Consider the following 27321-nt stretch of genomic DNA (forward strand, 5'->3'; position numbering starts at 1 on the left):
TTCTTTTGTGGACTTGGGGATGTATTATAATTCTGTTCCTTATGTTCCTTTATTCACCATTCAAAAATATTAATAGGGTACACATTATGCACCAGAAACTTGTTCTGGATACTTGGAATACTAAGATGAGCCAGAAGCGGTTGCTGCTTTCAATGGTTTATAGTACCGTAGGGGATGTAGACATAAACAAACTCTGTGGTCAAAATGCAGAGTGCTATAAACTAATATATGGATATATGTAAAATTTAGGAATATAAGAGGAAAAACTACTTTTGAGGTATATTTTTTCTAATTTATGATAAATTATTTATTTTTCCTATTCTATGATGACCTATTTTTATATGAGTGTAATAGATTTCTTTCAGTTCTAGGCTATTGGTTAGTATAATTCGCTTCATTTTCATAATGTAAAGACCTTGAAAGAAGTATTTGTTCTTGTTATAGAAATGGGCCCAAGACAGCTCCTGAAAACTGGCCCCTCTAGTCTTTGCTTCACAGCAGATTTGGACTGTTAACTTAAAGCCTGCTGGCACCAAACTCCATTCTTATATGTCTAGCTGCTTTAAATGTAGCTCAGGTAAGCGTATTTTCAGCCATTTACAGATTGCCTATTTCTGCATACCCTGCAAAACTATGCACAATATCTACTAGCTGTATATGAGACAGACCGTGTAGTTACAAGAGACCCAAGCGCTGTTGCCCTCGTGAGCTCTCTGACCCAGAGCCCTGCCCCCTGCTGCTGAGGGGTCACATCATCACATGTGCCTCTCAAGGGTTCCCTTCGCTCTTGGGATTTCCCTTGCCTTCTTCCATACTGGGAAGTGGCCTCCACACTCTTTGGAAGGCCTCCTGCTGTGGGAGACTGTCGCGCTCTCCGGCAATCCCGTCCAAACACCAACCAATGAATAAAACACAACCTTGTTGTATGAAATTGCCATCTTGAGGTCCTATGTTTGCCTTCCTCAGCCTGAAATCCTCAAACTCACCACATTTCTCTGCTATTATTTTTATTTGAGTGTTCAATTTTAAAAGTGCATTCTTTGGAATTCTCTTTTTTGTATGCATGCTGGATACCTCCTCTCCCACTTCCTTCAAGTGTCTGTCCAAATCTTGCCTTCTCACTGAGTGCGTCCATGACCTTTCTGCTGTTGCAACACGCCCCCCAGCCTCGCCTTCTCACATTTCCAAATCTCCCTTATTTTGCTCTATTATTCTTCTCTAGTCCTTATCAGTTTTTAACATATTATGCACTTTACTCATTTAGGTTTATTGTTTATTGGATGTCACCCTCTGTTAGGATATTATTTCTTCTGAGCTTGAAGATACTGCTTTATTGTCTTTTCTCTTGCAGAATTGCTGTTGACAAGTCAAGATGATTCTCATTCCTTTGTAGGTAGCCTGGCTTTTCTCCTTGGGAGCTCTTAGGCTGTTGTCTTTATCTATGGAGTTTTGAACTGCATGGCTTTTTTTTAAATAGATGGAAGTCTTGTTCTTTCCTCCTGATTGGTCCTCTGTAAGCATTTCATTCTGAAGATTTGGTTCTTTTTTCAGTTTTGTAAGTTTTTTCATATGTATACACACATGTAATAATGTAATATATATACGTAGATACAATTTCACTCTTTGTAAATATAATACATAACACATACATATAATAATACACACAAATATACTATTTTGTGTGTGTATATGTAAATAAAATATATACCCACCCACATGTGCCTAAATTGTGTATTACATATATTTATTTATTTTCTCCCTGTTCTTGTAGAATGTATTGATCTATTTTCTGTGAAACTTAAAGGTTATTTCGTGTTTTCCACCTTTTTTGGATTGTGTTGATTTTTTAAGTGTTTTGTGGAAGAATTATTCAGTTCAATATGAAAGGTTTTAGTCTACTACACATTTCTACCTATCTGTTGAGTTCTGAAACATGATCATTATTTTAAATATCCAGGATCTCCATGTGTTACCCTTTCATAGAAGGCTTTTCTCATTTCTCCGAGGATATTAAAACTGTCCTTATTTTAAAACTCTCTTTCCCTTTGTGTCTCAGGCTGTTGGTTGCATCTGGCTCCTTTCATGGTGTTGATTTTCCTCAGTGTTCCGTGATTCTTGTTTGGCTGCTTCTGTTTTTATTTGAGACTCTCAGGCGAGTCAGGGGAAGCCGGGCTGTGTGACCAGGTAGGCAGCGTGAGTCCGTGATCTTCTGGGTGCTGTTCCTCAGGGGTTGTGGGTCACGGAGGAGGAAATGGGGTCGTACTCACCGACTGATCCAATCCTGGATCCTGAGGGTTGGGTCTCCCAGTTCAGAGTGCGGTGCTCACTGCTTTTACTTGGGGACCAACGCCAGAGACGTCTGCTTTCTTCCAATGTTTTCTTCCAATTGCCCGTGTGGAAGTTCAGCATCACCTTGGTCTCTGCGCTTCTCCTTTTAGCTCCAACATTTCTACTTAGTCCGTGGTTCTCAACCTTGTTTGCACATTAGAATCACCCGGTGACTTTATAAACTACTGAAGCCTTTGTCCTACGCCCAGAGATCCTGATTTATTTGGCCTAGGGAGTAGCCTGGGCACCGGGATTTTTTTAAAGTTCCCCAGCTGATTCTAAATTGCAGCCAAGCTTGCTAGCCACGGCGATAGGAAATGGCCTCGGGCGCCTCTTCCACATAAATGCACAAGTTCTCGGGGGCAGAAACCATTTTTACCTGCCGCTGAGAAGCAGAGAGGAAGGAGGCTGTGTAACCAGCACTTTGACGCAGTTCTTTAATTATCATCTTACTGTATTCTCTTCAGCCTCTTCTTTGTATCTGTTGACTTTAACATAATTTGAAGTATTCACAATTGCTTTTACCTTCGTAGTTGTTTTTATTTGTTCTTAGTTGATTTGTGTTGAAGTTTCTCTTCCCATCCTTTCTCCATCCCTCTGCAATCCAAGGAGTCCAAGATCACTCAAAATATCCGGTCCACTGAGGAACACTCCGACTTGTTTTTCAGCACTGTTCTAAATTTACTTTTAATTATTTATTCATTTCCTTGTTATGTCAGCGGATTTGAAGAGGATTGGAGGGACAGATCTGTGCTCATTCTGTCAAATTTATTCCATCCCCCACTTCGGTCCTCCATTTGTCTCTCCACCCTCATAGATCTATAAAATGTGGAAAGGGATGTTTTACAATCCCTCCCAGTGATTCCATTTTTGTTTTATATATACTTCAGTGCTTTTGTAAGAAGCATAAAGGTTCATGGCTATTAGAAATTATATGCAGATTTTGCCTTTTATGAATAGAATATGACCCTCTTTTCCATGGAAACCTTTTTGCCTTATATTAAATTTTGTTTGAAACAAATAGGTACCTACTTCCTTTTTTATTTCATTTACCTGTAAACTCTTTTGCTTATCCTTTAAATATGTTTCTTGTCAACATAGTGTGTCTCTTTAAGTTTAAACAGCATATGAGTAGATTTTTAAAATCTTTGTTGATGGGAGTTGAAATGATTTAAATTCATTGTCATGACTTGCGCCCTTGACCTGCCCTCTACTGTCTTGTTTCATGTTTTTAGATTTTATGCCTCCTTGTTTTTCTCTGGGTTTATGACTTCTGTTTTATACATGATGCTTTGTTTGTTTTTATCTTTTCCAGTGTTCTGGAAGATAAACATCCCTCTTAAAATTTTTGTCTTACGGTTTTTGGAAAATAAAATTGAATCTATTCATGTCATGGGGGATACCATGCCTGTGTACAAGGCATTCAGCAACGGTGGCACTTGTAGAAGTGTGAGAAGGAGGGGAAACAAACCCACATCCACATAAACTGCCACCTTAACCAGGAAGGCAGGTTCCAATATAGTTAACCTTCTGCTAGGCCGTTGGCTGGCCCATGGGTATAGTGTTAACTGGGGCTCAGGCTTCGTCTTTTAGTGGGAAAGGTGAGCAAATAGGAATGGCGGTAGGCTGGTCAGCGTTTGTAATGGGAAGTCCATGTTGATAAACCCACACATAGTTCCCTACATGCCACCATAAACTAAGACGTGTTAGCCGGGGAGGAGGAGGCTGGCTGTCTACCTGATCATTTAAAAGTATGCGTGACTGTGGGCATTCATTTTGGCTACAAATATTCTCTCTTTCTGGGCCTTTTCTGAGAGCGCTCTAGAATAGCAGCTGAAATTAGAGTTCAAACCTGCTTAATTCTCTGAGTCCGAGACAGCTTCACCTCTGATCTTGCTTCCTAATATTACTCTCAGGCCTCATCAGAGTGCCGATGGTGGCCTCTGTCAACCATAGATTCAGTTTTCTTTAAAACTAAGAAACTAACCTCTACCACAGCATCTCCTACCAGTCTTCCTGCCCCATCAAGAACTGCCTCGAACGTGCTTCTCAGAGACGCTCCATTCTCTCAGCTCCTGATTCATGTGGGGTATCAGCAGGGAGCCTGTCTTCTGGGAGATGTAATGACACGGTGGATGGGCCGTTTGCCCATATAAAGGGCACTGATCCCTCTCTTCAGGGTCCTGGGATTCCTTCTTCATCATACCAAAGAATTTTTGGACTCTCAAATTCATTGGGTGAGGGCCACCCACCTGTAAATCTAGATTTCAGTTGACAACACTAGGCAAATAATTACAGAAGCATTTCAGATCCTCAGTGATGACAAAGAACACAGAATGCCAGTAATGATATCCATATTAAAAAACACAGCCTTACCCAATGCCTTTTCTCCTCTTGTCCAGATTCTCTCTCATCCATTCCCACATTAAGAGTATCAATTTAAATAGGCAAAGTCCTGTGGAATATGTGTGTGTGCGCACAGCAGGTTCCTCCTGGGCTTGGTTTTGACTTCGTAATTGGATCTCTGGGGCATATTTAGATGTGATTCTTATTAAAGGTTTGGAGAAACTGAGGCCAGGGATTGATGCCAGTTTTCAAATAATATGTAGAGAGCTGTCTCATACCAGAGAGTTGGACTCTTCTGACCGGCAAAGAAGGCTTCCTGGAGTTGAGAGCTCCCTGATCAGTTTCATGTACCGTCATTCCAGTTCTTGCGATGGTACTATTTCTTGATCTAGGCTTTAATGTTTACATAAATGAACTCATGAAACTGAAAATTCAACTGATAACTGTATTTACAAATTTGGGGAACAAACTGTGTTTTGTGTTTTACTACCTCAATCTTACAGCCATAGGAGATAAGAGATGCTTTTAACACACAGTCACAAAATATCCCTAAGTTTCATAAATGTCATGATGCAAGAAGTTAAGATGGTCATTTCTTTCTTGAGCCCATTAGGTGCCCTTAGAAGCCATTTTAAATGGTCCCTTCTTTGCATGAGTTACTGCAGATACAAGGTTCTGAGTAGGAGCAAATGATTGACTCATTTTGGGCCCCTTCGCCATGTTAGGGAGAGCAGCCATATCACCTTAATATCTGCTACAATGGAACACAGACCCTCTTCTTCCAACCTATGGATTTCTTAAGCATAGAAAAATGGCTCAGAACCCAGGAAACCCTAAATATTCAACTACTTTTATTTGTTCATGTTAGAGACAAAATAGTATTTCTGGAATCTCTGTAAAGCACGAAGAAAATGAATTACTATTGTTCTTTGCTTTGTCTCTTCTTTTCCTACATCTGGGTTTAAAATAAAAACTGCTAGTATTATTTATTTTTGAAAAATATTAATCTTTTTAAAGGATATACTTGAATATTTTCATTAGTTTTAAAAACAAATTTCAGAGTTTCTGATGTTTAAGTAGTTTTAAAGCATGTAGTAATCGTTTCACTACACAACTTCTCTTTTCCAAAGAAATTTAATGAATCTTTCATTAATACAAATAGAATTTCAGGCAATTATTTTCAAGAATGGTAGCTTTCCAATTTCTATTTATTTTTAACAAAAATTTCAGGCCTACAGAAATGCTGGAAGAGTACTCCAAGTGAATACTTAAATAAATTTCATATAGATTCACCAAATTCCCATAGTTGCATTATTTCCTTCCATGCAGGAATGTACATATACACACATTTATTTTTTCTGAACCATTTGAAAGTAAATTTGGGTCATCATGTTAGTTCATTCCTAAACACATCAGCATGCATCTCCCAAGAAAAGAAATCCTCCTTCACAACCGTAAAGTAATCACATTGGATGGGTATTTTCTGAACTCTTGGACGTTATTCTGTTTGTGGTTTGATAGATTTAGATGTCAGTTAAAAAGTGTTTCATCAGGGAGACCACCTTCTGGCAAATACCATGAAAAGCTCTGTGGACCTACTTCCCAGTAAAACTCGTGAAAATTATTAAGAGATCAAACAGCCATTTAAAGTTTTTAGAAATCGTCCACAGGCATAAAGCAAGTGAAGAAACATCTATTCAGTAAAAATATAAACATTCAGTAAGAAAGGCGAGCATCTATAGTATTTGAACCAAGGTCTGTCCCTTGCTCCCAGCCCGCTGCTCCGTGAGGTGGAGCGGCCCCCCCAGGACTGCCTTAGCCAAGCCCTTGGGGCTCGCTCCCTCCCAAGCATCCCTTGAACATAGAAATCATCATTCTTTTAAAATCCTTCTTCTCTCACTTTCAAATCAGGATCATCTGTGGGTCTGTTCCTATTGGTCACCTTTTCTCTTCTTACTCTTTGGCATGTGAAGGAATATTTGAATGAATGCCAGACACTGTTTATAAAGAAGTGTGGAGACTTCACCTTCCTGGAGAGGCTCGATCTCCCCTCCTCTGGTCCGAGCGGCGGTCAGTTGCCTTAATTCAATAAGGAGCTGTGATGAACCATGGCTGTGGAAAGGTCAGATTGCTTCTGACTCAAGCCTGGGCTTCTATGTATTCATCTAGAATTTTATTTTGGGGGTGCTGCACTGTTTGTTTGTTTTTTTTTTGTGTGTGTGTGTGTGTGGTTCTTATATTCTAATCTTTGTGTTGTGAGACTGACAGAGCTCTCTTGTGCTTTTCAGAGGCTCTCCACTTACGTTTTCTCTCCTGCCGCCTACTGCTTTAGTATTCAATAAATCTTTCAGAGCAAAAACCTGCAAGTGCTTCAAACTTTCCAAGTCTCCCCCGAAATCTCTTATTTCTTCTTCCCCTGCAGCAGCCCTCCTCCAGGTGTTGTGCTGGGCTTTGCCCTAGATTGTCCTCTTCTTGCCCATATTCAGATTCATCAGTGACTCCAACATAAAAGCAGCTGCAGAGGCCAGCTCACCTCCTGTTCCCTTCCTGCTGTAGTTTTGGTTCATTTAACTCTTGCTGCCTCAGCACCTCTCTTCTGCTTTCAAAGAGATCATTTTTGTATTCCATCTGGCTTTTCCAGTTCTAGATGAGACCACTGGTCTTTGGACAAATATGACAGCCTACCTGGAAATGAAAGAGGCTTTGCATACACATATTTTAGAATACCTTTCTCTTTATTCATTCATGATTTGTAACTCAGCTGATTTCAGAATTTGGAGGACATACTCTTTTTTTCTTGAAACTATAAATATAATGTCATTTCATTGCCTTTTTGGCATTTAGAGTTTGATGAGAGTCCGATTTTTATTCCTTTTGGGGTAAATCTATTTTTAAAAAGCTCTGTTTTCTGAAAGGTCATTATTTATCTGTCTTAATGAAAATAATATACGCTTTTCTAGGATGTCTCTGGATGTAGGTCTCTTTCCAGTGATTTTGAACAGTTCGTGGTGAGTCCTAAGCTATCACACTAAGCTCCCTTCATAGTTTAGAAAGGTGCTTTTCAGTTAAGCTTTAGATTTTTCTTCCTCTCTAGTTGTGCTGGTGTCTTTAGAATTCCTGAAACTCTTACGTTCGACCCTTATTTCATTTATTCTTATCTTCTCCATCAACCTTTTTTTTTTTTTTTTGGTCACTTTAGATGTTTGCACTGTATTTTGAAAAATTTAAATTTACTAAGTTATTTTATTTTTGTTTGGCTAGATTTTTCCAAGTTTAATCTTACATATCATTGAATGAATTTGCATTTAAATCATAATATTGTGACTTTTTATCCTCCTTAAAATTATCCTACTTTGGGTCTCATTCTCTCTTTTACACTTATATTAGTCTTTTCAGTTTTTTCCATGATTTTGTCTTTCTGCTGCTGTTTGGTAGAAGTCATGCATTCGAATATGTATGAACAAACTGATAATGAGAATTTTCTTCTTTTTCCTTTAGCAAATCACTTTCAGAGATTTGTTATCCCTGTACTTTTTTAGGGTGATCTTTACTTTCACTGCAATATTTTAAACATAAGCTCTATTTAGGTATTATTTACACTTATTGAAATTGTGAATGAACACTTGAGTGAATTTTGTCTTTTGTGTCTATTCTTTTATCTACCACCACAATCAAGAAATGGAATATTTCCACTTCCCTAAAAAAGGTCCATCCACTTTTGTTGTCAATACTGTAAACATTTGTCTCATGCAACCACTGATTTCTATCACTATAGATTAGTTTTACCTGTTCAAGAATTTCACGAAAATTGAATAATATAGTATGTACTTTTCTTCCTAGTCTCTTTCACTCAGACTAACATTTAAAAAATTCATATTATTAAACATACTAGTAGTTCTTTTTTAATCACTTAGTGTTCCACTGTATGAAAGTGATACAGTATGTTTATATATTCTTGTTATGGACTGTGTTTCTGTGCCCCCTGCCCTCAAAAATCATATGTTGAAGCTCTAACCCTCAATATAGTGGTACTAGGAGGTGGAGCCTTTGGGGAGATAATTAGATTTAGATGGGTGAGGCTCTGTGATGGTATTTGTAGGCTTGTAGGAAGAGGGAGGGATCAGAGCCCTCCCTCTCCACTGTGATGACACAGCAAGGTGGTGGCCGTCTGTGAGTTGGGAAGAGGGCCCTCACCAAGGAGTTGGCCATGCTCGTGTTCGGTCTTGGACTTCTCAGTCTCCAGAACTCTGAGAAAGGAGTAAGAAGGTAAGGCCCTCCCTTTCTCTCTTTGGATAGTGTCGTCTGCAGACATTATGTCTGATACTGCTGCAGTATCAGACCTAACAAATTTGGCACCATGATAGTAGGTAGAAGGATGGTATTGATAGTAGGAAATGGGATCCTTGTTTGATATATATGAAAATATTTATTTAGCACCTATTATATATCAGGCACTCTTTTAGGAGCTAGAGATTTAAAAAAATACCATGAGCCTGTATTCCACTAAAGCAAACCATCGCAGTGCTGAATCAAACTGACCCTGAAATACATGCTGTCTTTAGATTTTTTTCTATCTTTATTGTTTAAACAACTCGAGTTAAGTTTTCTGTTACTTGCTGTTGGGAAAGGCAGTCTCCTGTGTGCAGTCTTTGACTCCTACTTGGCCACCTAAGAATGGGCCTTGGGTCTGGGACATTTCCTTACCAAGAGAGAAAGAGCCCACACAGACCGTTGGGTTTATTGCCTTGGGTGGGACTGTCTTTCCCTGTTTCAAGTTCAATGCATACTCCTTTCTTTTTGCTCACAGAGGCCTCATAGTATCTCAACGGTGCTCCGGCAATTTCTCCCAGCTTTTTGTATTTCTGATTCCATGGGGAGTGGTAGAGTCCTTCCACTACAGAGGGAGTGGGGTGCATGCAGGTGAATCGCCCCGCAGCAGGTGCTGGGGGAGACCTGTATGAGAGCTGTGTGGTTGCTCTGTCCCTCTATGAGAGTGAAGTGTTCCTCCCAGCGCTTGGCTGCATGGCGTTTTCCTTGGCAACTTGGATCCGATGCAGGGGCCACAGTGTTTGGAGTCCTCCCCTGGGTTTTGGTGACCAGCACATGGTGTTCTACTGGACGCTTGGAAACAAAGGTATCCTGACATACAGAATATTTAGTTGGGTTACAGTCATGTTGCAGTTTACCACTGCCAGCTCCCCATTCCTCTTCTAATCAAATTCTTACCTGGTTAATTTTTTTAAAAAGGATTATTCAGCATCTGACTAGTTTGATAAGAAAGACAGCTAAAATTTACTGAGACGTAAATAATATGTATCAGGTGTTCTCTAACCACTGTCCATGCACTGAATTGATCAGAACTCAAAACAATCCAGTGACATAAGCACTAGTATTATGCCCTTTTCACAGATTAGGAAACTGAACTTTCCCAAAAACATATCGTTAATAACTGTGGAGTCAGGATTTGAATGTAGGCTGTCTGGTTCCAATGGCTGAGCTCTTAAATACAGGATTGTTCTACTCAACACTGGTTTTTATTCATTTACTATATTGTGGATGTATTTTTGTGCATTGAAATATTCTCTTAACAGGAGTATTACCAATTGCTCCAACACATGCAGTCATTTGAATATAATACTGCATTTAATCAACATCCCACTTTTGGGCATTTATTTGTTTTTAATTTTTTCATTCACAAATAACTTGGACACTTGGAAACAAAGGCATCCTGACATACAAGATCATACACAATCATGTTGCAGTTCACTGCTGCCAATTCCCCATTCCTCTTCTAATCAAATTCTTGCCTGGCTCCTTTTTTTAAAGGGTTTTTCAGCATCTGACTAGTTTGGTAAGAATGATAGCTAAAATTTACTGAGACTTTTATATGTATCAGGTGCTCTCTAACCACTGTTACATGTACTGAACTGTTCATGTCATCATGATATCAATCATACCCTTACACATTATTTTTAGAAAATCTCCCTAATTATTTCTCTAGAAAAATTGTTAGAAAAAGAGAATCTGGAACCAATGGCTGGTATGTTTTAAGATTAAGTTGAAAGTTACAAAGTTGCCCTCCAAAAGATTAATTTACACTTCTCCCAGGAGTGTATCTTCCTTGGTATTTTAGTACAGAATTTGGGAAACATTACCATTTAAACTATTCCTTTAGTTAATTTTTAGTACAGATTTTCCTGTCTCTAATCACTTTATTTTGCAAGGTATTTTGTGTTTCAAAGGATGAACTGGCCATGGGTTTAGGGCTGTTATTTTTTTTTCTGAGACCTTGAGGCCACACTAAGATTTTTCACTTGACAGAACTTTTAATGAGTGAGGTACTTATTGTGGATGAAAATGCTATTAGAAAGTAAAGAAAAGTTTTTGGGCTGGAATAATTTAATTTGAAAATGTACTTGGATCTCATTAACTAGTTTCCTGGTTATTTTTGTCTTTCTTATTTTTCTTGGGCCAAGATATCACAGTGACATTTAAGCTCATGTTCCTAAAGAAAAGCAATTTAACAAATCAAATATAGTTTATATTATGATTAGGGATAATCATATGCTAATAAGTTAAGATTTTAAGAGATTTTTTAAGTTAAGTGATTTTCACTAACATACCTTGTTTTCGCAGATACATTGCCATGTAAATATTTCTCTTTCACACCATGAACAAAGTGGCTCAGTTAACAGTTTTAAAAACAAATACGTGCGACCACAGTATTGGTTCTTATACTAACAATCTTTCCTACAAACTATTTATGGATTACTTAAATGATATTTTCATTTTTATCATTAGCTGTTAGAAAGCAAGCAAGTTTTAGGGTGTAGTACAGTCAACATAAATGAAGGGAACTACAAAGTTGATATTGATTTTTGCCTTTTTCTTCTCCTTGTCTTTTAGATTTCTCATGTCTCTTCACCCTGTTTATGCAAGGCATTCATCCTTCTTGCTCTAGGCCTCTCGCTGTTTTGAAACATGAAACGGAACATCAAAGACTTGCAACATGTGAATTTTGAAATACACTGGCAATTTTGAGGGGATCAGCATCGTATCCGCCTTGTGAGTTTAGTTCAGTGATACCTTTCATTTGTCTGTATTGATCATAACATTTCGTAGCTGCTTGAATTGTAGATGATGGTTATTGAGTGACTTATATTCATCTTTGGAGTCAGAAAATCGCAGAAAGCATTTTTTCTGAGGGTATTTTATTCTCCTTCTTGAAAGCATTCTGAATAAACACACTTTTCTGGGTATATAAAGCCTAAGAATGTTGATCATAATAGGGAAATGGAAATGAATAGTAGAAAGATCTGGTCACATGGTCTTTTTGAACCATAAGTTCGTCTCTCTGGTTATTTACTCCTCAAGGGTGAAAAGTAAGCTCATTAAAACATAGGTCTCTGTATCCTCAATTGATAGACTTGAAAAATTGAGACACTCTAGTACAATATCTAGCTTCAGAATGTGTTGTTTACATCCCAGTTAATTCAAATATTTGTTGTATATATTTTTTGTTTATAGAAACAAAAAAATGTTATAAGCATTTTCCTTGTAAACATTGATTCAGAATTAGACAAAGCCTGATATCTTTACAAGACTAGTTCCCTGTTAAAAAAAGAAGAGTTCTGTTTTGGAAAAGCCCCCACCACTCCAAACAAGGGAATATTTACAGGTAATAATGTTATTCATTTATGGTTCTTTAAAAAGACTAAAAGTTTTCTCTGCTTCTAATTTCTGGTTTAATTTTCATACCTGCAAAATTAGGGAAGTAGCCCAAAGACTACCTTTAATTCTGATTTCAACTATAAGTTTGAGAGACCCCCAACACCAGCCTCTGGTTTGATAATTTGGTAGAAAGATTCACAGAACTTACTGAAAGCTGTCATACTCACGGTTACCATTTATTACAGCAAATGGAAACATGGTAAAATCAGCCAAGGGAAAAGATGCATGGGGAAGAAGACGGAGAAGTTCATAACCTGGAGCTTCTAGTTGTCACTTGCCCGATAAATGGCGTTAACTCCACCTGGGATTATGTGTAACAATATACACATAGTGTTTCCAACTATGTGTATGTTGTTAGATGTTGCTATGTAACATTGAGACTTGGTGTCCAGGGTTCTTACTGAGCCTGGCCAGCCTCAGTCTCCAGCATCTGTGGAGATAGAATGGGTGCCCTATGATACAAAGTCACCACCCTAAGTCACGGTGCTGGACTGTCTAGCATAGCCCAAGCTCCCAGGTAAACAGAGGTATTCTGATCAGACAGGACATTCCAAGGCTTAGAATTTGCTTCCCTAGTAGCCAAGGGCAAAGGGAATGTCGTTCTTCTGATGTCATTCAGGTCATCAATAGAATTTAGTTAGCAGTGGTTGTAGAACTGAAGTCCTATTTTCTTGCTATTTATTCTTAAGAGTCCCAGAGTTTGCTTTTAGCTCGTAGAGGCTTTTCTGTGGCCTGCTAACAACATGTTTGCTTACTTCTCTGGCCCATCTCGATGATTCTTTCCAGTCTGTTAAGACGGACTTTTATAAATTGTCATATAATCTCTAGTGTGACTATCCCATTACTTTCATCATTTAATGCAACCTAATCAAAGGAGTGACTCTTTCCTCATGCTGACAGGTCTTGCCCACACCCAAGAGGAGGGGATGACATCAGGGGTTGGAAATCCAGGGGGTCATCTTAGAATTCTGCTTCCTACCACATCTTCGTATTGCATTATGTTATTTCATAAAATAATCATGTATTCCTTTTGTAATCTGAAGAAAAACTTTGTATAAAACTTAGAAAGCAGAAAAAATAACCAGAGACTTTAAACTTCCAAAAAAGTGGAGGAAAGAAAAGATAATTTTAAAGTTCAGTACATCCAAAAAGTTAGGAAAAGAAAGAGAAACAATAAATTAAATGGTTAAAAACTAAAATAAGATGGTGAAATAACCCCAAATTTGTCAGCAGCACCACAAATGTTTATTACTTAGCCTACTATCAGTAGGAAGAGATTCTTAGGTTGGATTAAAAAAAAAAAAAGTCCAACTATGGGCAGTTTAACAACCACCCTTGAACTAGGGCTATAGAGAAAGGTTTATCCACCGACTCACTCAACTATTCGACTAATGTTTGTACCAGATACTTTCTAAAGACTTTCATTGAGCAAACCGAAGTCCTGTGTTCATGAAGCTCTCATTATAGTGGGGGGTGTTGATAAACAACAAAGAAGCCATATAATGTGTTAGAGAGTGGTAAGTGCTCCTAAGGATGAAGCCAGGTAAATGGTTATAGAGCAGTTTGGTGTAGGCGGGCCGTTCAGGGAAGCCTCCCTGAGAAGAAGAGATCTGAATGGGCTGAACAAATGAGCCACGTGGGTTTCTGTAGGCCGAGTCAGTGAGGTAGGACTGCCTGGCCTGCTGGAGGAACAGCAGCCTGGTAAGTGTGGTGAGGCAGAGAAGGCACAGGACAAGATGTGGGGGACGGTGGCAGGGGGACCAACCATGCGGGGCTTTACATTAAAAATGAAAAGATGGGGAAAGGTATTTATTGAACAACTGTTTTGTACCACAGGTGTACTTAGTTCTGGGAATACAAGATGGACAAGACAGGAGTGGGTCTTGATCATTGGATCTTTTGCTGAATCTGCTTCTATGAAACACTACTTGGTCACAAAAACATAAACAACACCTTGTTCACTTTGAAAATGGTGGGTACACTCAGGCTCATGTAGGGATGAGAAAACAGCTCATTTCATTATTTCTTTCCTTCCATCTTCTTGAAAAGCTATGATCTTTTGTTTCCTATTTGAGAGTTTAACTTTATTTATTTATTATCTCTGTATCTGTTTTGTGATGAGGGCTGTTAAAATTTATTCCCTCAGCAAATTTGAAGTATGCTTTACAATAATACTGACTGTAGTCACCATGCTCTGTATTGACATCCCCATGACTTACTCCTTTCATAACTGGAAGTTTGTACCTACTGACTTCCTTCAGCCATTTCACCCACCGGCCCAGCTCACTGCCCTCTAGCAAACACTCCTGTTCTCCATGAGTTTTGCTTTGTTTGTTTATTTTTTGTTTTTATATTCCATGTATAAATTAAATCATGGTATTTGTCTTTCTCTGACTTACTTCACTTAGAATAATTCCCTCGAGGTCCATCATGTTGTTACAAACGGCAAGATTTCAGGTACTTTTTTTTTATGGCTGAATATGCTTCCATTGTGTGTGTATATATATCACATCTTCTTTATCCATTCCTCTATTGATGGACACTTAGGTTGTTTCCCTATCTTGGCTATTAGGGGTGCCTACCTCTTTGTAAATTAATGTTTTCATTTTCTTTGGATAAATACCTAGTATTGGAATTGCTGGGTCATATGGTAGTTCTATTTTTAATGTTTTGAAGAACCTCCATACTGTTCATTATAGTGGCTGTACCAATTTACATCCCCACCAACTGTGCACAAGGGTTACCTTTTCTTTACATCTCTGCTAATAATCGTTACTTCTTGTCTTTTTTATAATAGCCTTTCTAACAGGTATGAAGTGATATCTCACTGTGGTTTTGATTTGCATTTCCCTGATGGTTAGTGATATGGAGCATCTGTTCATGTGTGTACTGGTCATCTGCATGTCTTCTTTGGAAAAATGTCTATTGGACTGTTTTCTTGCTATTGAGTTCTTTACACACACACGCACACACACACACACACACGACTGTTTTCACACTACACGACTGTTTTCTTGCTATTGAGTTCTTTACACACACACACACACACACACACACCAGTTGGTGAGTCTGTGTGCCTGCCCTTTAAGAGTTCCCCACAGCCCTTTGCATTCCCTGGAAGTAAGCCCCATTGTTTGGCCAAGCTGCATGTTCTGGGGTTCATCTCTCTGTGCAGGCCCCAAGGGTTGGGGTGCCTGCTGTGGGGCATGGACCTCTCACTCCTCAGGGATGGGCTCCTTCCCTCCCAGTTGTGGGTTGCCTCACAGGGGGTTGGGGGTCTTGGCAAGCCCACATCTTTGTCTCTTCTTTCCATCTCTATGTGGCCCTTTGACCTTTTGTTGGGGAGGAGCTGTTCAGCTGTGTTTCCAGTCTCCTCCACAGGGAACTGTTCCACACAGGGCTGTCGATTCAGTGTGTCCTTGACACATAGCTGTCGATTCAGTGTGTCCTTAGGTCTGTTCAGTACCTTCCTACACTTGCAATTGGACAGCTCCCTCAAGAGTTAAATTTAGAATATTACATGGCTGGGCAATTTTTGGTCTGTCTTTTGGTGATGAATCACTGACCATTCAACCCTGCAATAACTGCTGGCTGCATTGTGTGGCCCGGCAGAAAGTTAGCCCAAAGCACTTTGCGTGACAAGCCACAGTTTATGTGTCTGCATTTGAGCTTTCTAAGTAATCTTTGCAAAGCATTTATTTATACCACAATTTTCTAAATGTTTGTTTCAACTGTGGAAGAGAAAGTTTTGGTTCAGAGGGCAGTAGAATTGGTGGTTTTCTCTACCCATTTTGCACATGTTTCACCCCATTAAATCTAGGCTTGTGATTTTTAGGAAAGGATTTATTTGTCACAATTCAACTGCAAGTAGGACATTCGCTTTGTGACTGTTTTTGAAAATGTATGGCAATCCCTTCAGTGCTTCATTTAGCTGTGTAGAGATTGCCCAAACCCCCAGCCTTCAGATGTGTGCTGAATGCGGTTAGGAGAGTGCCTCCTTTTTATTACTGAGCATTTAAAACTGATGAGAAAAAAATGGAAAAAAACAGACTGGAGGTTCTCTGCAGGTGTAGGGAGGAGGCCGTAGATGGCAGCAAGACTGGCTCTCCCAATTTTGGGTCAGAACAAGTGGCAACTAATAAGACAGAAAACATATTTATGCTTGTTACCCTAAGTTTGGTCTCATCTCATTAGGGATATTCAATCATGTTTGCTAATAGGCAGAGAAAATTCAAGCTTTTTCTGTTTTCTTGGAGCTGTTATAGCAGGGGTTTTTTTCTTGTTCTTTAGTAGTAACTGGGAGAGGCCAATGCCGCTTTTCTGATTTCTTTTTTTTCATGTAAAAAGAGTTCAGTTAGGTTAACTGTGCCCCTTACTCCAACTGTCCCGGTGATAGATAGAACAACCTCTTCTCAGAAATTTAGATGAATTGTAGTTAGTAATTAGATTAATTGTGTGTATTCTTTTTAGTTCATCTTCCTCTTGGGAGGGAGGCTGTCCTGGAAGGAGTAAATGTCCCCTTCTGCTCTTTCTATCCACAAGGCTCTGGCTACCCTGTTGTCTACCACCGCCTTGGACCAGGTCAGATATGTGCCTGATGCTGGGATTTGGGGAGCATGTCTGACTACCCAGCTGGCTCTCTATAATGGTTGGTACTTGAACCTCCAGTTTTAGTCACTATTTTTCAAATTGTTCAGAACCTTGTTTGGGAAGAGCATGCTGTTTATTGGTGCCACCTCCCTCCGAGACTTCAACTGCAACCCAAAGAGGAGTTCTCTGGATATAGAATGCAGAAATCCACTTACCCATCAGTACAGGAGAGACTCAGAGTCAAGCCCGCTGGTGCAAATGGCAAATTGCAATAATGGTTTATCACTTAAACAATCTCTATATGAAGAGTCTGGCAATATTATTTAATCAATAGAAAAAAAGGCTTGTCAGCATTAAGCCTACAGAAAGAGGCCTGAGGAGAAGAGACCTGTGTGTCAATAATAGGGAACCCTGACCCCTTTCTGAAAACAAAACACATTAATATATTGCTTCATTTCCAATGAGTTCCTGTTACATTCACCCCAGCAATGAAAAGTTCTGTGTAACAATCATCTCCCAGAACAACAGTTGCAATTGTTAAGCCTTGCTCTTAAGCATTAGTCTGCATGCTGATTTTAGCCTGGTTAAGTGCTATAATGGCTAGACACTGGGACCTGTGAGTTAGGGTTCTCATGATATAGGTGTGTGTGTGTCATGACTGCTTTTTTCCCAATATACAGATGACATGATGTGACATATATCTTAAGGCATCCACTAAAAAACCACTTAAACTACAAGCAAATTCAGCAAGGTTGTAGGATAGAGGATTAATATAAAAAATTGTATTTTTATACACTTGGAATGAACAAACTGAAAATAAAAGAATTTTGATTCCCAACAGCATCAAAAATAATAAAATACTTGCAAGTAAATTTAACAAAAAATGCAAAATTTATACTCTGAAAATTACAAAACATTGTTGGAAGAAGTTAAAGTGGATCTAAGTTAATGGAAAACATCTCATGTTCTTGGGTCAGAGGACTTAACAATAGTTAGATGGGAATACTCTCCAAACTGATGTACAGATTCCACACAATCCCTATCAGAATCCTCGCTGGCATTTTTGTAGAAAATTGACAAGCTGATTCTAAAATTCATATGAATTGCAAGGGATTCAGAAAAGCTGAAACAATTGTGAAAAAGTAGGAGGATTCACACTTCCCAATTTCAAACTTAGTACAAAGCAATGGTAATCAATACAGTGTGGTACTGAGTTAAGGACAGAAATACAGATCATAGGAATAGAATTGGTATTGGCACAAGAATAGATATATAGATCAATGGAATTCAATTTAAAGTCCCCAAATAAACCCACATATCTGTGGTCATCTCATTTAGGACAAGGGTGCCAAGATTATTCAGTGGGGGAAAGAAGAGTCTTTTCAGCAAATGGTGCCGGAGCAACTGGATATCCACATATCCAAAGTGGATGAAGTTAGGCCCTTACTTCACCTCACATACAAGAATTAACTCAAATTGGATCAAACATCTAAATGTAAGTGCTGAAGCTATAAAACTTAGAAGAAAACATAGAATTAAATATTCATAACCTTGGATTTAGCAAAGGATTCTTGAAAATGACCAAAAATCATGAGCAAAAAAGAAAATTAGATGCACTGGACCTCATCAAAACTTTTGTACTTCAGAAGACACCATCAAGAAAGTAAAAAGACAATGCATGAAAGAAGAGACAGTATCTGAAAATCATATATCTGATAAGGGACTTGTATCTGTAGTATATAAAGAACTTTTACAACTTGATAATAAAATGAAAAAATAGCTCAATTGAAAAATAGGCCAAAGATCTAAATAGATATTTCTCCAAAGAAAATACACAAATGGCCAGTAAACATATAAAAAGATGATCAACATCATCTGTCATCAGGGAAATACAAACCAACACCACGATCAGAGGCCACTTCACATGCATTAGGATGGCTGGAATCAATAGAGATGTGAAGTTATTTAAAAGATTTGGCCCTAAACATTTAAAAAATAATGTGTTTCTAATTCTAAAGGAAATGCTTGTTTAACAAGGAAGAGTTAAAAATAGAAAAATCACAAAGAACAACAAATTAATTATAATACAACTACCTGTATATTATCAATATGAAACATTTTGGAATATTTTGTCATTCTTCAAAATGGCTTAGGTAGTATATTTTTGATATCCCATTATTTTAAATGGAAAATTAATAAATATATTTACAGCCTATACAAAAAACTCCAAACAATTCCTTAAATATTACTAAAATATTCTTAAACACCAATGGAGAAATAATCCAGAATTTTAAGGTCTTTAAAGTCCCCCACTATTTATTTAACATTTGATAGAATCATAAGTGGGAATATTTGTATGTGTTGTGAAACAATGCTCTAAAGTGTTTGGATAGAAAATTACTTATTTTTCCTACATTACAAAAGAACATGGACTGCAAATCAAACAAATATGTTTAGGATGCATAGGGAATGCAAATAACATTCAATACAAGGAAATAAAGCAACAAGAAAAAACAATTTTTTTAAGAAGGATGTTTAATTGTTCAGTTGAATAGCTAGCTGCTCCGGATGAGGCTGAGTGGGAGACAGTGGAAGGCGCCACAGTCCCTGTTGATGCTGGGAGAGTGAGCAGGGTGGCTGTTGGGTGGGTGACCTGGAGATGGGGTAAATGAAACAGTCAATATATGAATTTTCTTCTCATCTAAATGCCAAGAAACTTTGTGTTCAGTCTCCTCTTGTTGTGTGTAAGATACCAGACATTGGTCTGTTTTCCACAAATAATTGAAGAAGAATGCCTGCAACCTCAGCCTTATATCTGCAGTATCCTTATTCCAGAGAATTCTGTTCCCTTGATTGAGACACACATTTATGATTTCCCCTCTTGTTTCAGTTGTACGAAATTAGGGTCATCCGCTGGTCATCATGACTCATTTTTACTCCTTAAACATGTGGCATTAATGGAAATAAGTGCCTAGCCTTTTGTTTTATGCAGTTATTGCCCTGTAAATCATATTTTATTCATAGACTCCTGTGTATTTTTATTTAGAACCACAGAGTAAGAAACTACTAAATGCAGTTAAACTCTTCATATACATTTAAAATACTGGATGAGGTCTCAATTTTTAGCCTGATAAATGGATTAGGATCTTGAAGGCTCGGTTGGGGCACATACAGATATTGAGAAATTATATGTGCTTTATAAAATGATCCAAGAGAGTTCTGATTCGATGAACACAAACAACATAAAGATGCAGGCTTATTAAATACTAGACTTCTCTTTGAGCAATGCTTAAAGTGATAAAATATAAAAATAGATACATATCCAGACTATGTCATTTAATATTCTAATTCCTACATAACTCTTGGTTAGAGTTCTATTGAGTTTTGAAGTATTGGTGGGGAAATGGTCTTGCTGCAGCTTGGAATGAACAGGTGCAGAGAAAGTTTTAGGAGGGTGGACTTCTAGCCCTATTGCTATAAAAATATACCCCAAGGAAAAGGGATCAGGGTCCGTTAACCTAACCACCATTTTCATGCTGTGAGAAGAAAATAGGCTGTTACTTTTTATTTTTTGCCACAATGATTAGTTTAAGCTCTCACATTCTGGATGTTTCCATGGGAACGGCAGTGGCCAGCAGCCCGTGAGTTGTCAGCCACTTCTAATAATCTGGGGGAGCTCCTGGCTGAGTGAAGTCCAAGTTCCTCCTCCGGTATCTTTGGCCACTTGTCACAGGGCTTCTGGGCCTGCAGAGATACCTTGAGAGATAAGTAGTTGAAATTCTTAAGTTATATTGAAATGTGTGTGTATATAAAATCAAAGCACACATGATATATATTGCAGATGTTTTATATATATTTATATATATACACATACATATATGTATATATATATTTATGGGCAAAATAAATAGTTTGCAAATACATGATTTAAGGAAGGCCATATAGAATAGCAGAGCTCTTGCCCTCAAGAAACTTTACATTTATTTGGATTGTCAAGTCTCCTATATTCCATGCTCAAAAGGCAGAATCTTAAAATATACAAGGAATGTTCCAACCAAATACACTTTCTTTATTCCCAGCTTGAACCTCTGTCTTGAATCCTTTTCTCTTTTTGGATACTGTGAACGGGATTGTATAAACGAGAAAGACGTTTAAATATCTTGCTCTTAAGTCCTTGTGTGTCTTGAGTCTGGGAAAATCATTGGATGGTTAGATCTTTAAATCCTCTGGCCCTTAGCCTGAGCACTCTTGTTGCTAAGAAGAAAAGCTGTCTGCTCCAAAGGGCCCCTCAGACACATCTCTACCCTAAACAGCCTCTCAGAAGTCCTCACCAAACACCTCACTCACCAAGTCTTAGTGCTCCAAGGACCTCAGACCTTACAGCACTCTCATTTAGAGCTCCTCCCCCACCCAGTCATTCTCCCAGCAAATACTGAGGACCCTCTATGAGTCAGGCCCTGTGCTAAGAGTGTGGTTCAGAATCTGCCTTCATAAAGCTTCGAGTTTAGTGGGGAAAGCATTTACTGAAGTCAACACACAACTCATAATACAATAACAGGCTACAGTACGTGTTCTGAGATTTCTGTGTAAAGAATAAGGGGTGAGAGCTAATTTATGACTATGGAGAATTTGTGCTTGCCTAAAAATGATGAGTTTAGTTACGTCTTTGGGTAATGAGAGTAGCATTGAAAGGAATCATGTAGGGTTTGGGCTTGTGTTAGATGCCAAAAGTTCACCATAGAGAAAGTAGTTCATAAATGCAATCCTTATTTTCCATGACCTTAGAGGATTTTGCAATTTACAAGGGATCAAAGCAAACCAAAAATAAATCATTAAAATTGTGGAGTTTGAATCTTTAAAATATTTTTAACTTCTCAAATAATTATATATTGTAATCTGTCATGTGTAGTACTTAATTGTATAATGGAGTATTGAAATTATGGCAAATAGTGTGAATTGTTCTTTCACAGAGTTTTAAAATATATGTATTTTAAAAGGTTTATTTAAAACAAATGAATATAATGTTCAGTTTTTAGGGACAGGACACACTGAGAGATTCATTCTAGATATTAGAATTCGGGAACCTATTTTCTTTCTGAATTTACTGAGTGAATTATTTTCCAGATACTGTAAGGCATATTTTTGTTGATTCTCCTTCAAGATGAGGTTATTTTAAATTTCTTCCTTATGTAACATTTAAAAACACACACTACACCATTATTGAAAACAGAATGTTTGTATTTAATATGATGATTATAAATTAAGAAATCTACATATTTTTTGGATTTATCATATCAGAACTTCTATTTAACACTCTTGAGTAAACTTTTAATCCTTACACATTGTCCATATATCAGGAGAGTAATACAACTATTTTCTCTGTTTTTTTAATGTGAGTTCCTAATTATTCTGTAAAACTCAAAATCAACAAAACTACAAAAGTCCACTCTCCATAACCCAAGCTTAACAGTATAAGCAAACTCTCTCTCTTCATTCTCTTTCCCAATCTGTCAGACACTCCACATTTACACACACACACACACACACACACACACACACACACACACACACACACATATTTAAAATATGTTACAATTCTGACAGCAATTCATCTGCATAATAACTAAGTATTAGTGGTATGTGACTGGCATTTATAATAATTAACCCTGTATTTAGTTTGCAAATAATGATAATGATTTTCCAACTCTCATGCTTCACCTATGTAATTACAATGCTCCTTGTTGCTGTCACTGAACCCTTTCTTTGGGGCTTTTAGTTTCATTGTTTCAGCAAAGGGATCTGGGCAAGGGTATAGGGGAAGAGGCTAGAGTGCTCTCAAAAGCTTCTTGCAGAGCTTGGTGATAAATTAATGATTGTTCTACGCAGCCATCTTGGAGGAAAAAATAACAAAACAGTTCCAAGGCAGTTCTAATGATTCAACTGGAATATGAAATATGGGCTGCATATAATTAATACCAAAATGACCATCAGTTAACCAATTAATAATGATTAATACTGGGAATGTTCCAACAAATGTCAGAAATGACTAATATTGGAGTCATCCATACTTTGATAGCAAAGTACAGAGGAAGCAAGAGGGTCAGTGGGTGAGACAGGAAGGAAAGGACAGTAGTCCTTTCAAAGAGTGAAGGAAAAGGAAATAGGAAATAAATCAGTTGCCTTTTTACACAATTGCAAGATGGCTGGTCTGTTTCACTTCAAAATTTTAGTCATAAGTTCAAACCACACTTATATATGCCTATACTTCATTAGTGAAGTCATGGGGCATGCCACGTTGGAATGTTTAATTTGATTGGCATGAAACTGGTAATTTGAGGATTGATTACCCTACTTTTGTGTTTGCCTCAGTGCCTACTGCTGGCCACCCTAGTCTTTAAGTGGGCATTTAAAAATGGTGTAACACTGTTGATGTACCAAGCAGAGGCACTTCGTGGATGCTAGTTGGAGCAACAGAAGGATGAAGAGAGAAAAGGTAGCTGCTCAATGTCCCCACAGCCAGGGTGGAGCATAAACCATTTTCTTTTCTGTCACTTGCTCATTAGTAAAATTATGGCAAGACTGCCATGAAGAGTAGACAGTTTAAACATGTCACTTTACTCAGAGATAAACAGTCTTGGTTACATAAAATGGTAAAAATTTTAATTTACTGTAAAGGGAAAAGGGCAAGGTTCCAGGAGGAATATAATCATAAGACCTGATTCCTAAGAGTCAGAGGAGACACTGGTCCACATCATCATATAACATCATATCAGGTATACAGAGGCTGTCTATTCCATATTCAAAAAGCTGATGTCTGAGTAGAGGAGCAAATGATTATGAGATTCTGGGAACCAAAAGGCAAGTCAAAATTCAAGCTGCTAAGCAAGTGAAATCAAAGCACCATCAATTAAGGGCATGCTACTCCTACCTTGGTAGGGCTTGGTATCATAGACTTCATAGACTCAGGCCGAAGGATCCTTTTTAACACTTCACTAAGATCTAGATGAAGTGTAAAACAAGCATGTGCAGGGGAATACCTACAGTCTCTTTGGATTCCTGTACCCATTTAGTAATAACGGCCATTACGTATTTTCTGAAAATACACTGGGGTCCGGGAGGAACTTAATTAGCCTAAACACTTTGGTTGTTCAGGGTTAAATGTTTAAGAACTGAGGGCTGAAATAACAACAAAATGTCCCATCTCAAGATAAAGATAAAACAACATCAGGAAAGCCAATTTATAATGTATGCCCAAGAGAAATGAACCAAAGAAAATATAGTCTCAATCATGTGGAATTATTTTATACTGCATCATAAAGACTAGGAGAGGCTTTGAGACTATCACTCTTCATTTGAGATTCATTATACCTGGTGTTCTCCATGTGTTACTCTTTTACCAAAGCAGGTACAGCAGTTCTATTTTAATTTCAATCCTGCAAAATTAGTAATTGCACTTGATATCTCAAGGTGTTTCCTACCTAGATCAATTTTGTCTTTAAGGTGATAATGTGGCTGGATGAGAAGAATTTGAAAACATAAACCCAAAAAGAATTAAAGATAATGGATTTGAAAAATTTGGGCAGGACTCATCAATAACACTAGAATTTATTCTTACAAACGATTTACCCAAAGTTTTAGTAATAACTCCCTGAACATATTCCCATGGCTAGGATGGTGAAGAACGATATAATGGTGTTAATTAAAATAGTGTGTGTGTGTGTGTGTGTGTGTGTGTGTGTGTGTGTGTGTGTGTGTGTATTTGAATTGATGTAACTGCTGCAGAATTATAAAAGTTAGCCTAATAAAAATACTATCAATAAATCCTCACCATACTCAATGAGATTAGCACTACTATAATCCTAATTTTGCAAATGTTAACTGACCTTAATGTACTTAATTAACCAGACCAAGATCAAACAATGAGTAAGCCATAAAGATAAACTGTGGTGTTAAACCAGATTTCAAGTCCATTTTCATATCTAACCTCAAAATTATTGCCCAGGTGTAAAATGCAACAAACATTACAGAGTTAAAGTGTTTGCTAACAAGGACTTCTAGTAGCACACTTAAAACATCTTTGATCCTATGTCATAAAATAAAAGTAAAAATGAAATGGTTGGATTGGATATTTAATTGGCAAGGTCCATGAGAGCACAAAAATGTGAAAGATATCTTCTACAAGTGAGCAACAGGCATTGACATATGCTGTTTTTGCTCTAAGATGTGTTAAGTGAATTTGTGTTCAGTGACAAGACTATAACCCACATGAAATCTTCAATCCCTCATCCAGCCCTCTGCCTAGTAGCATCAGTAAAGAATGACAAATAAGGTTGGTCACATCATGCCCCAAACTGGATGGAAAGTTTATCACAATGAGCAAAACCCTGAAACACAAAATGCTCAAGGTTCTATAGACAATGTGAGCCCAAGAAATATTTGTACATCCAGTTGCTTGAAAATGTTATAAAACTCAGAGCAGTTTATGAAAAGCACTGTTCTACAGAAGAAAGATGACCAAGTAGGAATCCATCTATAACTTCAGTTCTGTGTGAAACAGACAGCAATCTTGGGTAAGTTACCTTTATCTCTGGATCTCAAATATCTTCATTTTCAAAATGAAGAAGTTACAGTAGATAAACTCTAAAGTCTTTCCAATTCTAAAATTACTTGATCTTACATCAATAGGAGAATGCCAATATAGGGGAGAATACAGGAAAGTGGGTTGAATGCCATTAGGAATACCTAGCTGCTGTTTGGAAGCTTTGTATCTTCAAAGAATTAAAACATTTCCCACATAAATTTAAGATAACTAGTATACAATATTCTAGCTTACGAACTGGTTCCAAATATAAAAACTCATCTATAACTGCAATAAACAAAGTGATTTTAATGTAGGATTATTTTTAGAAACAATAGGAATTTCCAGATTTTAAACATCACATTTCATTTTTAATGTCACAAACTTGATTTTTTTTTAAACAAATGCACATGAGATTAATGGAATTTATCTGAAAACCTAAAGTGGATCAGAACTACTTAAATTTTGAGTTTATAATCTAGTTAGAGTGAAATATCATTGCCCATGAATATAGTACCCAAAACCATTTTATAGGGACAAATTGCCTCATGGGTTTAATTTCTGAGATTTAATTTCTGTGCACATGATTTCTTGAGTTCTTTCTCATTGTACCAATTCTTTCAGGAGATTTTATGTGAAGGGCCTTGATTTAATATTCTTTGAACAATGTCTTGAGCTCTTTGGATAATAGGTGCCATATAAATGTAATAAACAAACAGTAAATGTTAGAAAATATTAAATGGGAGCACATGAAAATGAAGTTTCATTATGTCGTGTTTGGCTTTGACAGTGTTCATAAACCATACTATGTTTATATTAAATTCATTTCCAATATAACACCAGCTCACCACATATTTTGGAAATGATTAAAAATGTCGAACTTCCCTTATAGTGAAACCATTTTTCCTAAATATTTCAGCTTCAAGGTGCATCTGAAAAAGTTTCAATTATAATACTCCAAATCATTTTTCAATAAGAGGCACAGATATATATAAATATTATATCACTGGGGTACCCAAAGTGCCATTTCAGTGTCCCAAAGCTCCTATATTCAACCACAAAATATGCTCAAGCCTACTTGTACACTAAGGCGATAAGAACAAAGACATATGAACAACAACAGAAAATGGCATAACCCTTTGCTTCGATCAAGGAATGACCACTAATTTTCTATATTTGATGGGTTACATAATATGCAAGCACTGAGCACAAAAGAGTCATATTTTATTAATTTAAAAGCCAATATATTCAAATCACCAAGATAAAAATACTCAGTTACTTTTTCTCCTCCTTCGTACCCTGCACTTTTTCTTCCCTCCCCATATATCCTACAAGAATCTTAGTGTTCCTGGTTCAACACTAGGTATACAGGAGTGATGAATGGAACTCAATTTCCCCCTCATCCAGAAATGACATTTTATAATTGTCAGAATCAAGGGAAAAGGTGCCCACATTACTTAGTCAATCAGATTAATTAATGGTAAACTCATCCCTCAGGCCCACATCCTATAAACCATGCATGTCACCAGCATGCAAAGGAGGATGTCCCTAATCCTACCCCTTTATTCCTGCCTGAGATCACATGGAATAAGATGTAGATGGTGAAAGTAAGGATAGGTTTGACACAGAATATGCAGGAATGTAAATCTTGAGTGTATTTAGAAAGCCTCTCTCTTAGGGAGTATATATGAGAGGAAATATTTATTTCTTCATGGATAGTAATTAAGTAGTAGAAAAGCGTGATTTAA

This window comes from Manis javanica, chromosome 12 (genome assembly GCF_040802235.1).
Source record: "Manis javanica isolate MJ-LG chromosome 12, MJ_LKY, whole genome shotgun sequence".
Classification (NCBI taxonomy): domain Eukaryota; kingdom Metazoa; phylum Chordata; class Mammalia; order Pholidota; family Manidae; genus Manis; species Manis javanica.